Raw genomic sequence first — 12,372 nt, 5'->3', positions numbered from 1 at the left:
CATACACATACATACTGTACATACATATATACCGTACATATGTGGCGCCCTGAGGGTTCAGTCGCCACAGAGGTACTGCATCTCACCCAGAGGTGTGGTATTTCACCCTCAGGTAAGGAAGGAGTACAGTTCAGGACCCTAACACCTGCATTCACTACACCACATTTCAGAGGGCAGGGCGAGATTGCTCCTACGGGAGAGCACAGTCCCTGATCCCTGGCTGGAGTGGGGGGAACCACAGTAAGGGGGAACCTTGTAGTGGGTGTGGGTGGAGGACGTAGATCAGGGGAGCACTTGAAAGGAAGCTGTATAAAAACAGGGAACCATCTTAGATCAGTGTTCAGTGAGAGGAGTAGAAGTGACAGGAGCAGAGGCTCTGCACAAGCTCTGCTCCAGAGGCGGGCCTGGACAGTGAGGCCCAAGTCTGAGAGGAGAAGGAGAGAAGAGAGGAGAGGGAGCAGGAAGGGATCCCAGGGGTACGGGCAGTGCTGGAGGCCACCCGTACGCCCGAATCTGCCGGGAGGTGGAGGGGTCAGGCCACATACAGGGAACCGGATCCCTCAACTAGTAGAAGATTGCAAGTCTCAGCTAGAAACCGGAGGCTGCAGAACTTTATGTCCTGTAGCCACAAGTCCACGCCAGTCTCACCGAGAAGGTAGCCATATAGGACCCAGGGGACGGAACATACGTCGCCCGCCAAGGCCCGCGGGTACTGGATTGGAGTCACTAGGTGTGAGGTGCAGGGAAAAGGCCAGAGGAAGGACACAGAAGGGGGTCCTGATAAGTACTCCGGAGCTATCTGGGGGTGGACTGAGACCCTCACTGAGTAAGCACAGAACGACGTGGGTTACATTAAGCTCTGTAATCTGGACTGCAACAACTGTGAGTAAAGACCCTGGGACTGCACTATCTTGTCTCTGTGTTCCTTGCTGCGCCATTACTCACTGCACTACAACGCCCAGCACAACCACCAACATCCACACACTGCCCTGAAGCTAACTCTTCCTGTGGGGAGTAATAATACCCTTTCTGCAATATCACCAGCTTCAGAGGACTGTACTGCAGCGGCGGCCCCTTTAGCTGCATTCCACAGGTGGCGTAGTCGGATTCTTTAATAAAACCCATATACAACTCCCCTTGGATTGACCACCCTGGGTCACAGACCGGGTCACCGCCACTGTGACTACAACCTCCAGCATCTACCGGCCCGGCACCGGGTACCCCACGGCCCAGGGGGCGCGTCACATACACAAACTGTACATACATACAGACACATACTGTACATACACAGACACACACACCGTACATATACACATATACCGTATATACACACATGTATACACAGATACACACTGTACATATACTGTACATACATGCAGAGAGATACACAAAGATAAACACTAGCGATGAGCAAGCATGCTCGCTACTGCTCGGTGCTCGACAAGCATTTCTGGGTTTCTCGGGCGGTAACTCGGGTCCCCTCCCTGCATGTTTGGCGCTCTTTAGAGAGCCAATGAACATGCAGGGATTGCCTGCCATGCACTGTAATGCAGTAGCCATGTTGGTTGTGGGCATTACAGTGACTGGCTGGCCGCACAGCGTCATCAGGTCTATATCACATCTGGCGCCACCATGCTCATCACAGTCACTCCGGATCAGAAAGTGTAGGGAGAGCTGCTGCTGCGTTAGGGAGAGATTTGATTGTGTATTAAGTAGTGTAGGGAGAAAAAACATACATTACACATATCCATCTTAACAAACAATCCTTCTGAGGACTAATCCATCTGCAGAGATATCAGGCAGGCAGTGTATATAGGCAGGCAGTGTATATAGCAGACTGCAGTGCATATAGCACAAGAGGCTCCATTCCAATTCTGCCTTCTGCTGCTGTTAGATATTTCTATACAAAGGTCCAGGTCTCAGGGGCCAGGAATACTTTTCTTTGGATCTTAATCCTCATTATTTGCTTAAAAAGCAATCCAGAGAACACCGTTTTTCTGCGCCATTTGCTTGTTGGCACTGCTGAATACAGCCAGGTCCTTTCCATATTACAGCGCTAGAAATCTAGCTACTTAAAACTGTGTTTTCTCCGTCACACGGATCACATGTACGTTGTCAGAAAATACTGCCATTTCTGGCCTCCATTAAAAATTTCCTTTAGTGTGTCAGTGAAGCAATTCACACCAGATTGCTGTTCAAACTACTTACCTACAGGCCAGGTATTTAAAACTATGTTTTCTCCATCACAATGATCACATATAAATTCGCTCCAAACTCAGTCATTTGTAGTGAGCGTGGAAGATACTGTCCTCCATTTAAAATGGGCAAGGCACATGGCAAGGGACGGGGAACTGGACGTGATGGTGATGGTGCATGCAGAGGCAGAGTACAACGCCGTGGGCAAGCCGAAATTGTGCCACAACAAACACCCACATCTTCTCGCCTGACCTTCCTGTCCCAATTTCTAGGGGACGGCAGCACACCACTATTGAACCCAGAGCAGTGTCAAAAGGTTGTTGGTTGGATAGCGGATAATGCTTCCAGTCACTTAGCCACCACCACCACCACCCTGTCTTCCACACGGTCAAGTCTCAGTAGCCGTGAGTCTGGACCGCATATTCCTCACCCTGATCCTCCTTCCTCCCACCATGCCGAGTACCCAGAGACAACTGATCCCACACTTGGACACTCTGAAGAGCTGTTCACTTTTCCATTTATAGATTCGGGCCTCTCGCCCGGTCCACTTGAAGCAGGGCAAGAGGAGATTGCGTTTAGCGATGCCCAAATATCTGAGCAGCCACGGTCACACAAATGCGACGGTGGGAAAGTGTTACAAGAGGTGGACGATGATGAGACACAATTGCCAGAAAGTCAGGAGGAGGACCAGGGTGCGGAAGTGGAAGACGAGGTGGTGGATGATATAGTAACTGACCCAACCTGGCAGGAGGACATGCAGAGCGAGGACAGCAGCACACAGGGGGAGGGAGGCAGAGCACCCCAACAGGCAGGAAGAAGCAGTGTGGTGGCCGCAGACAGAAGGCAGGCAACCGTTCCCCGTAACACCAACACGAAGGAAGTTGCCAGTACAACTGTTAGGTCTTCCCGAGTCTGGTTGCATTTTAAAGACTCTGCCGATAACCCCAAAAAGGCCATTTGCACCACCTGCCAGGCCAGCATCAGCAGGGGTGGCAAAACGACCAGCCTGACCACCACCAGCATGATCAGGCACATGGCAGCAAAGCACCCGACTTTGTGGGCCGAAGCCCAGGGTCCAGGAACAGTGTCTGCAGGTGGCACCATTGCTTCTTCCGCTGTTGTGCATGCAAGACAATCCCCTGTCCATGGTGCATGCGAAGATGCCTCCTGCCCTGCACCTGTTGTTGCACACTTTCTAGTAGCAGCATCAGGAAGCACGTCCATGTCCTTGTCCCAGCGCAGCATTCAGTTGTCCATACCCCAGTCCTTGGAACGCAAGCGCAAATATGCAGCCAACGCCCTCAGGCCACACTACTAAATTCTCACATTTCACGACTGCTTGCCCTCGAAATGTTGCCTTTTAGGCTCGTGGAGACGGAAGCATTCCGCAACCTGATGGCTGCGGCCGTCTCTCGGTACTCGGTCCCCAGCCGCCACTATTTCTCCCGGTGTGCCATCCCCGCATTACACAAGCACGTGTCTCAAAACATTAGCCGTGCCCTCAACAACGCAGTTACCGGGAAAGTCCACCTAACCACGGACACGTGGACAAGTGCTTGTGGGCAGGGACGGTACATCTCGCTGACGGCACACTGGGTTAACATAGTGGAAGCCGGGACCCAGTCGGACCTTGGGACGGAACACGTCCTCCCGACGCCAAGGATTGCGGGCCCTAGGTCAATCAAGGTTGTCCCCATGGTCTACAGCTCCTGCACCTCATCCTCCTCAGCCTCCTCCTCCTCTTCAGCCTCCATCTCCGAAATGACCACATCAGTCACAAGCTGGAAGCACTGCAGCACTGCCTCGGCCAAGCGGCAACAGGCTGTGCTGAAGCTAATATGCTTAGGTGAGAAACCGCACAATGCTGAAGAGTTGTGGACAGCTCTGAAAGAGCAGGCAGATCTGTGGTTCACACTGCTGAACCTACAGCCAGGCATGGTCGTGTGTGACAATGGCCGGAACCTGGTGGCGGCTCTGAGGCGAGGCGAGCTCACACACGTACCATGCCTAGCCCATGTGCTTAACGTTGTGGTTCAGTGGTTTCTCAAATCCTACCCGGAGCTGCCGGATCTGCTTGTTAAAGTACGCCGCCTGTGTGCCCATTTTAGAAAGTCAGCTACAGCTTCCGCCACCCTTGCCGTGTTTCAGCAGCGTTTGCAGCTTCCGGCTCACAGACTGGTGTGTGATGTCCCCACGCGTTTGAACTCTGCACTGCAGATGTTGGGAAGGATTTGTGAGCAGAAGAGGGCAGTTGTTGGGTACCAGCATCAACAAGGCCGTCGGTATTCAGTTCAGACTCCACACATAAGACCTCAGGAGTGGACATGGATGTCAGACATATGTACCATCCTCCAAAACTTTGAGGACCCAACCAAGATGGTGAGCGGCGATGACGCCATAATTAGCGTCACCATCTCGCTTCCCTGTCTTCTGAAACGCTCTCTGCTCACAATCAAAGAGGATGCATTGCAGGCGGAGCACGATGAGATGGAGCAAGGAACCATACAGGGTGATTACATACAGCCAAGCCTCATCTCATCCCAACGTGGATTGGGTGACAATGAGGAAGAGGAGGAGGAGGAAGGACAGGAGCTAGTTTCATGCACTATAGACGGTACTACCTGCACAGCTGTCATACCGTCTGTTCAGCGTGGATGGTCAGAGGACAGAGAGGAGGAGGAGGAGAGCATGGTCAGTCATCCTCTTGGTGAGGACACGGAAGTCTTGCCTGTTAGTAGTCTGGCACGCATGGCTGAGTTTATGTTACGCTGCCTTTTCCATGACCCTCGCGTTCTCAAAATTTTGGGTGACAGTCATTACTGGTTGGTGACACTTCTAGACCCACGATACAAGGAGAACTTTATACCTCTTATTCCTGAGGCGGACAGGTGTACAAAAATGGGGCAGTACCAGAAGGCCCTTGTTGCGGAACTATTAAAAAAATTCCCATCTGAAAACACTGGCGGCAGAGGGCACACTTCGTTGGACAACCAAGGAGTACAGGCGAGAGAGACACAACTTCAATCCAGCAGAGGCAGGGGAACACTGTCAATGTTCTGGGAGAGTTTTCTCAGACCCTCCCATCGCACAGGCCCTGAGGCGCAGGGTACTCTCACAAGGAGTGCAAAGTTTGGGAAGATGCTGAAGGAGTACCTTTCCGACCGTACCAACATCCTCCGTGATTCCTCTGTGCTTTAATTATTGGGTATCCAAGCAGGATACGTGGAATGAACTAGCACTCTATGCCTTGGAGGTCTTGACATGCCCTGCCGCCAGCGTTTTATCAGAGCGGGTTTTTAGTGCCACTGGTGGAATTATAACTGATAAGCGCATCCACCTGTCAACTGAAAATGCTGACAGGCTGACTCTTATAAAACTGAACAAGGGCTGGATTGGGCCAGACTTCTCAACACCACGGAATGATAGTGTGACACCCAGCTGCGCTTGGTATCACAAATCCTAGAAGGGTGTATTGAAGGATTCCTCCACAAGAGGCCCCCATAACCATTCACACATCTCCACCTTCCACCTCAGACCACCAGAGGGAGCCCGTTAGGGATAGATAAATAGGGAAGGTGGAGCCAGGCAGCAGTCAGTCTATTCTGGAGTCAGAGTCTAGTTCAGTCTGGTTTAGCAGTGAGTCCAGTGCAGTCTGAGAAGAGTTACCTCAGAGGACAAAAGCCTGTTCCAGCTCCTGCAATTGCCATGCTGCAGTGGAGCTTATCCAGATCAGGACTCCGTGTAGCTCAGAGAGGTGAGCTTAGGTGTGCCGGCGCCATAAGATCGGTGAAACGCGGCAAGCTGCCGTTAGTGTGAGTAGCTTAGTGAGGGCCCGAGTAGGCCGAAGGCGAGTGGAGAGTTAGTACATAGGGGGCAGAGGAGCTTACCTAGCTCACCCCGAATCCTTTACCGGACACCGGGTCCGAAGTTTACCGGGATCTCTATGACCCAGTAAGATAAACCGGAATCCCTGGAGAACTACAGGTCCCAGGATCGCTAAAGTGCTGATACGTAACAGAGCCAGGAGACACATAGGCCCCACAAGCTGAGGAGCGTGTACTCCAAGGAAAGGCCCTACCACAAGGTCAGCCAGCGCAGTACAGAGACAAAGTTAGGCCTAGCTCCAGGCAGGTCAGAAACTTACTACGCAGAAGCAAGAAACAGGAGGCCCAAAACCCGCTCATTGGGGAGGATCCTGACACGCACCCTTCACCCTACAGTGCTCCGGGACGTGCCTGAATTTCCATCAGTAAAAGGTACTGAAGTGACTATCGTGTCTGACCCTGTTCTTGCTCTGACCCGGCTGGGTCTCGTCTGTCCTACATATCCCCGTCATACACTGCCCTGAGGCCTAGCTCCACCTGTGGGGAGCTATACCACCCAGCTGCCTTATCACCGGCCTCAGTGGACTGCGCAGCGCTGGTGATCCTCACCAGAAGCCACAGGTGGCGTCACAAACTCTTTTATAAACTTAACAAATTATCTACCCTTTTTAAGGAGAGACCCCAGGGTACGGGCCCGGGAGCCGACCACCGCGACATCCCTAGAGGCAAAGGCCTGGGTACCGAGTCATCCCCATTCCCGTGGGCGAGTCAATAGCAGCGTAACATAAACTCAAATCCAGTATCTTTTCTTGGGAGGTGTATTCCCATGCACCTTTTCACACCCACACATGGGTATAAGCTTCCTGATTTTGGCTATTTGCTCTTGTCCTCCTCCTTCTCCTCATCCTCCACCACCATATCACCAGGGTGACCGTGGTCTGTGATGCAACACCCACATAATTTTTTAAAGGGTGTTTATGATGCCCGTAAAAAAAATTTTTTAGACAGTATGTTCATGTATACCCCCAGGGGTAAATGTTTGTCAGCCCGTACACTTAATGCATGGGCATTACAAGTATAGGAGGACCGCTCCTTTCTAATGGGAACATTTTTTTATGAGGCCTTCCTCCACGTCTCTTCCAAGGGTCATTGAAGTGCCTCCAAATTTTTGGCAGCCCTTGAATTCATTGCATAGGCCATCACCATCGGAGACTCTCTCCTTTCTAATTGGAATTTGTCGTTACTGTGGCCCTGCTCTATGTGTCTTTAAATTCTTAGTGGGTTTTTTCCTAAAATTGGTCAGCCGTTGAACTCACTGCATACCCTATAACTTTATAGCAGACTCTCTCCTTTCTAATGGGAACATGTCGTACCTTGTTACTGTGGCCCCGCTCCGTGTGTCTTTAAATTCTTAGTGGGGTTTTTCCTAAAATTGGTCAGCCATTGGACTCACTGCATACCCTATAACTGTATAGCAGACCCTCTCCTTTCTAATGGGAATATGTCGTACCTTGTTACTGTGGCCCTGCTCTATGTGTCTTTAAATTCTTAGTGGGGTTTTTCCCAAATTTTTGCAGCCCTTGCAGTCACAGCATGGGCATTACCATTATAGGAGACCCGCTCCTTTATAATGGGAACATTTTTTTCCACTGAGACCCTCCTCTATGTCTCTTCAAAGGGGTATTGGGTTGCGTCCAAATTTTTGGCAGCCCTTGCAGTCACTGGATACGCAATAACAGTATAGGAGACCCACTTGTTAATAATGGGAACAACAAAGCATAGCCGGCTGATGGTTCTCTAACAATAGCTAGGGCCGACTGCTGGCCTTTTAAGAATAGTAAGGGCCGTCTGATGTCCCTATAAAAATAGGCTTTATGACTTTCAGAGTCCCTCCATCATAAATAAAACAAGATGTGTCTCATGTGTCACACACCACATTGCCAGATAAGGTTGTAAAATGTTAAAATGACATTTCCCGGTGAATGCATTTGTCTTAAAAAATAATGTAAAAAAAACAAAACAATAGGGTCTTTCTTTAGTATAAAAAACAGTGTCACCAATTTAACCTCAATGTAATCACATTGTTCAGCTCATGCACCTCCTTCTCCATCTCCGAAATGACCACATCAGTCACAAGCTGACAACACTGCAGCACTGCCTTGGCCAAGCGGCAACAGGCTGTGCTGAAGATAACATGCTTAATGCTTAATTGACAAACCGCCTAGCGCTGCAGAGTTGTTGAAAGCTGTAACACAGCAGCTTGATCTGTGGCTCTCACCGCTGAACATACAGCCAGGCATGGTGGTGTGTGACAATGGGCGGAACCCGGTGACGGAGAAATGACAGGAGGAGTAGATACGGCTTCCCTCTATGCCAGTCCTTTCACCGAGATAAAGAATATGGCTGTGGTGAAATACAACTCCCACTGAGAAGCTGTTTCAGATTGAAAAACATTGTGCCCACCAGAGGATTTGATTCTGAGGGCTCACCTTTCTCACCCGCTCAAGAGCCCCATAGCAGCTGCAAAGTTAGCACTATAATGAACTCTCCTGAGGTAGAAGCCAAGCACACCAGAGGATTCTCTGGTGGGACCGTCCAACCCTGCCGAGAAGCAGTCCTGGCTAAGAAAAGTGTGTGGGAAGGTTCCCAGACACTCTATGGCTGCTTTTTTACTGAGGAGGAAACACATGCAAACACGGGGAGAACATACAAAGTCCTTGCAGATGTTGGGATTTGAACCCAGGATTCCAGCGCTGCAAGGCTTCAGTGCTAACCACTGATCCAATGTGCTGCCGTTCACCCTCTGATATCTAACAGGCTGGAGAAACTTGCACCTACTGCCACTCTATCTTCAGCTCCTTTGTGACAAAATGTATTTGGGCAGCCACGCAGTCTACCAAATAAAATTCCTGAGAAGGAAATTGGGGAAGGGATCGCTACTGGTATTGGGGGCAGTGCTAATACCATGGCGTTGTACCATAGTTTGCTGGAAATATTCCAGGCTGGTAGGAGGCAAGCAAATTCTTACAGAAAAGTACCAGCAGCAATGTTCAGGCCACATTTCAAGTGCAAGCAGCTTTAGAGGACTTCCTGGGAGAAATGACACGCAGGGTAGATACGGTTTCTCTCTATGCCAGTCCTTTCACCGCGCTAAATACAACTCTCAGCAAAAAAAGTTGTGGACTGGCTCCGTACCGTCCCTGGCCACATTCACCTGTCCACGTGTTTGTGGTTAGGCGGTCCTTCCCAGTAAGTGCACTGGGGAGGGCAAGGCTAATGTTGTGGGACCCGTGCTTGTGGAAGGCGCAGGCGATACCGGGAAATATAGTGGCGGCTAGGGACTGAGTATGGACACCCGGCCGCCGCCGGCATGAGGCTGTGAAAAGCTTCCGCCTCCACGAGCTTAAAAGGCCATATTTCAGGTGCAAAGAGCTGCCCAGAAATCTGCCAGTTTAGTGTTGCGGCCTGTGGGTGGGTGGGTGGCTGGCTGCATACTTGCACTTGCATTCCAAGTAACAGAAAACTAAGCAGATGGTGGCCTCTATCATCATCATGGCCTCACCTCGGCACTATGAACTCTGGTGAGCCCGTCCAACCCGGCCGAAAAGCAGCCCTGGCTAAGAAAAGTGTGGGGGAAGGTTCCCGGACACTCTATGGCTGCTTTTTTAATGTGGATCGGCCATGCTTATGCATGTTATTTCTCAAAACGCATTACAGATCAGGCCATTGTCCAACTCTGTATTCAAGAAATTAAATGCGCAAAGAAAGATGTGTGTGTGTCAAAGCACCACCGACAAGGGTGAGTTGATGTTGGACGGGCTGCCATTGCTTCTGCAACAAGCTCAATTACAGGACTTCCTGGGAGAAATGACACGCAGGGTAGATACGGTTTCCCTCTATGCCAGTCCTTTCACCGAGCTAAATACAACTCTCAGCAAAAAAAGTTGTGGACTGGCTCCGTACCGTCCCTGCCACATTCACCTGCCCACGTGTTTGTGGCTAGGCGGTCCTTCCCAGTAAGTGCACTGGGGAGGGCACGGGTAATGTTGTGGGACCCGTGCTTGTGGAAGGCGGAGGCGATACAGGGAAATATAGTGGCGGCTGGGGACCAAGTATGGACACCCGGCCGCCGCCGGCATGAGGTTGTGAAAAGCTTCCGCCTCCACGAGCTTAATAGGCCACATTTCAAGTGCAAGCAGCTGTCAAAAATTTGGCAGTATAGTATTGCAGCCTGTGGGTGGGTGGCTGCCTGCATACTTGCACTTGCATTCCAAGGAATGGGGTAGGGACAACTGAACGCTGCAGTGGGACAAGGACGTGGACGGTGATTGTTGCAAGTCTGCAAATACAGGTGCATGGCGGGAGGCATCTTCGCATGCGCCAAGGATCACTTATGATGGGCACACTTTTAGGCAGTGACCTGGGAGTCAGAGATGCTTCCAGAGGTCTTCCCCATGCTGTCCCCATGTCTTTTCAGCCATGTATGCATGTGTCTGATGATGTGTCACACACCACATGGCCAGATAAGGTTGTAAAATGTTAAAATGACATTTCCTGGTGAATGCATTTGTCTTGGTTGAAAGCAATGCAAAAGTGCAAAAACGCATCAAAAATGCTACGTGTGAACATAGCCCAAGGTGTGGAGGAGTATTTTTGTTTATTTATTTTGCCTTCTATACAAGTCATTACCCTGGAAAGGATGTTCCTTAACATATTTCCCAGGAAAATCCATTTTGGTTTCGTTTTGGTATGTTTTATTGTGAGTCCTTAAAAGTGGCGCAATACCTCTGACAACGTTTTTGACAGCAGTGATCTGGGAGTCAGAGATGCTTCCAGCGGTCTTCCCCATGCTGTTCCTATGTCATTTGAGCACTGTTCCCATTGATTTGTGCAATTTTTAGGTCCTCTGCAGACCGCCGGTGGGAGCCGCCTGAAAAATGCTTGAGTTTCCTATCGACTTACATTGGGCTCGTTGCTCGGGTCGAGCACTCGAGTATTCCAATTTGCTCGACCCGAGCAACGAGCACCCGATCATTTTAGTGCTCGCTCATCACTAATAAACATGCATATATACCTACACAAATACTACTCTTCTATATCAGGTGTTCAGATGAGCTGTGTAGGTCAGAGATCAGCAGGAGAAGGCTGCAGAAACTACTGTGGGGGATGGAGACACAGCAGACAGGCCTGATAGGCCCCTGCTGCTGCCATGCTGTCCCGTGCAGTAAGCCTCCTCCCCAACCTCTTCTCTGTGTGAGATGCTGCTGCAAGGAACAGTGGAGGGAGCAGAATACACACAGTCAGTCCTGCTCTTCCTCCACTATTGACCCCAGTGTGCTGTGCAGACCGGGCCCCCTGACTACAGGTGAGTACTCACCATTGGGACACGCCAAGCCAGAGCCAGAGGCTGCAGCCAGTGAGCGCTCTCATCAGTCTGCTGGGGAAAGCGTTCATTGGCCAGCTCTCTCTCCCTGCAGGACATGCCCTCTTTTTGAAGCCTTGCACTCTTCGCCCTCTCTCCCCGGCTCTGGGAAATCAGAACGATTACAGGCGGAGTGAGAGGGGCCCCATGCTGCTTGACACAGGGCCCCTTTCACTCCCACCTGTAATCTTTAATAAGTGTCTCCATAGCAGCTGTGTGGGCTGCTGCTATGGCCAGTACGCACCTGCTTGCAAGAGCCCCTCTCCACCTCCAGCCCCGATGCAGCTGCACCAGTGGTATGTCCGCCCCTGAAACCCACCCATTCAAATGAAAAAAAAACCCTGAAACTATACAGGATACAGTGCATCTGGAAAATGAGAATACCTTTAAAGGTATGGCACCTATAGAAGTCAGCAAGTGATATTCCCACTCACACAGTATCCTGTATATAGTTTCAGCATTGAGTCCTATATTCTTCTATGTCAATCTGTATATCTGAAGAAGGTCTAATCTGAGACCGAAACGTCATATATGTTCCCTGCAAATAAATCATCTTTTCTCTACATCAATTGAGTGCCAAGCTATTCATAGATATTATACTACGGATTGGGCTCCTACTTGTGCACCTGCTGCCACGAGTGCCATGCTCTACTACTACATATAATCTGACTAGAATAAGAGAAGGGGATGAGTGTAAAACAGCCTTTAATACTCCTGAGGGGCATTATGAAAATGTTGTCATGACAATTGCTCTGACCAATATATAGAAAACCGTAGCACTGCCGGGTGGGTGCTCAAGTAGGGTCCAAAACTAGTCATTTAGTAAGCAAAACTTGGCACTCCAATTAAGTCATTTAAATACATTTTGTAATCTTCAGTGCAGCACAGGTGAGAAAAACAAAGACGTTTTGGTCAGCGAGACCTTCATCA

The 12,372-nt window shown here is 50.2% G+C and overlaps 1 protein-coding gene across 1 annotated transcript in view; it reads right to left on the bottom strand.

Annotated features, from left to right (window-relative positions):
• The window catches only part of LOC141152993 (SLAM family member 9-like), a 78,635-nt gene extending 67,151 nt beyond the window's left edge, over positions 1 to 11,484 (bottom strand). Inside the window, exon 1 of the transcript XR_012247209.1 lies at positions 11,398 to 11,484. The gene's annotated coding sequence lies outside the window, so the exon portion shown is untranslated. The remainder of the gene's footprint in view (positions 1 to 11,397) is intronic.
• Positions 11,485 to 12,372: the final 888 nt, after the last annotated feature.

This window comes from Phyllobates terribilis, unplaced genomic scaffold (assembly GCF_046119375.1).
Source record: "Phyllobates terribilis strain yellow unplaced genomic scaffold, ASM4611937v1 Scaffold_7__3_contigs__length_470593459, whole genome shotgun sequence".
Taxonomy (NCBI): Eukaryota; Metazoa; Chordata; class Amphibia; order Anura; family Dendrobatidae; genus Phyllobates; species Phyllobates terribilis.
Note: the sequence above shows the minus strand (reverse complement) of the source record. Positions and strands in the feature narration are given on the sequence as shown.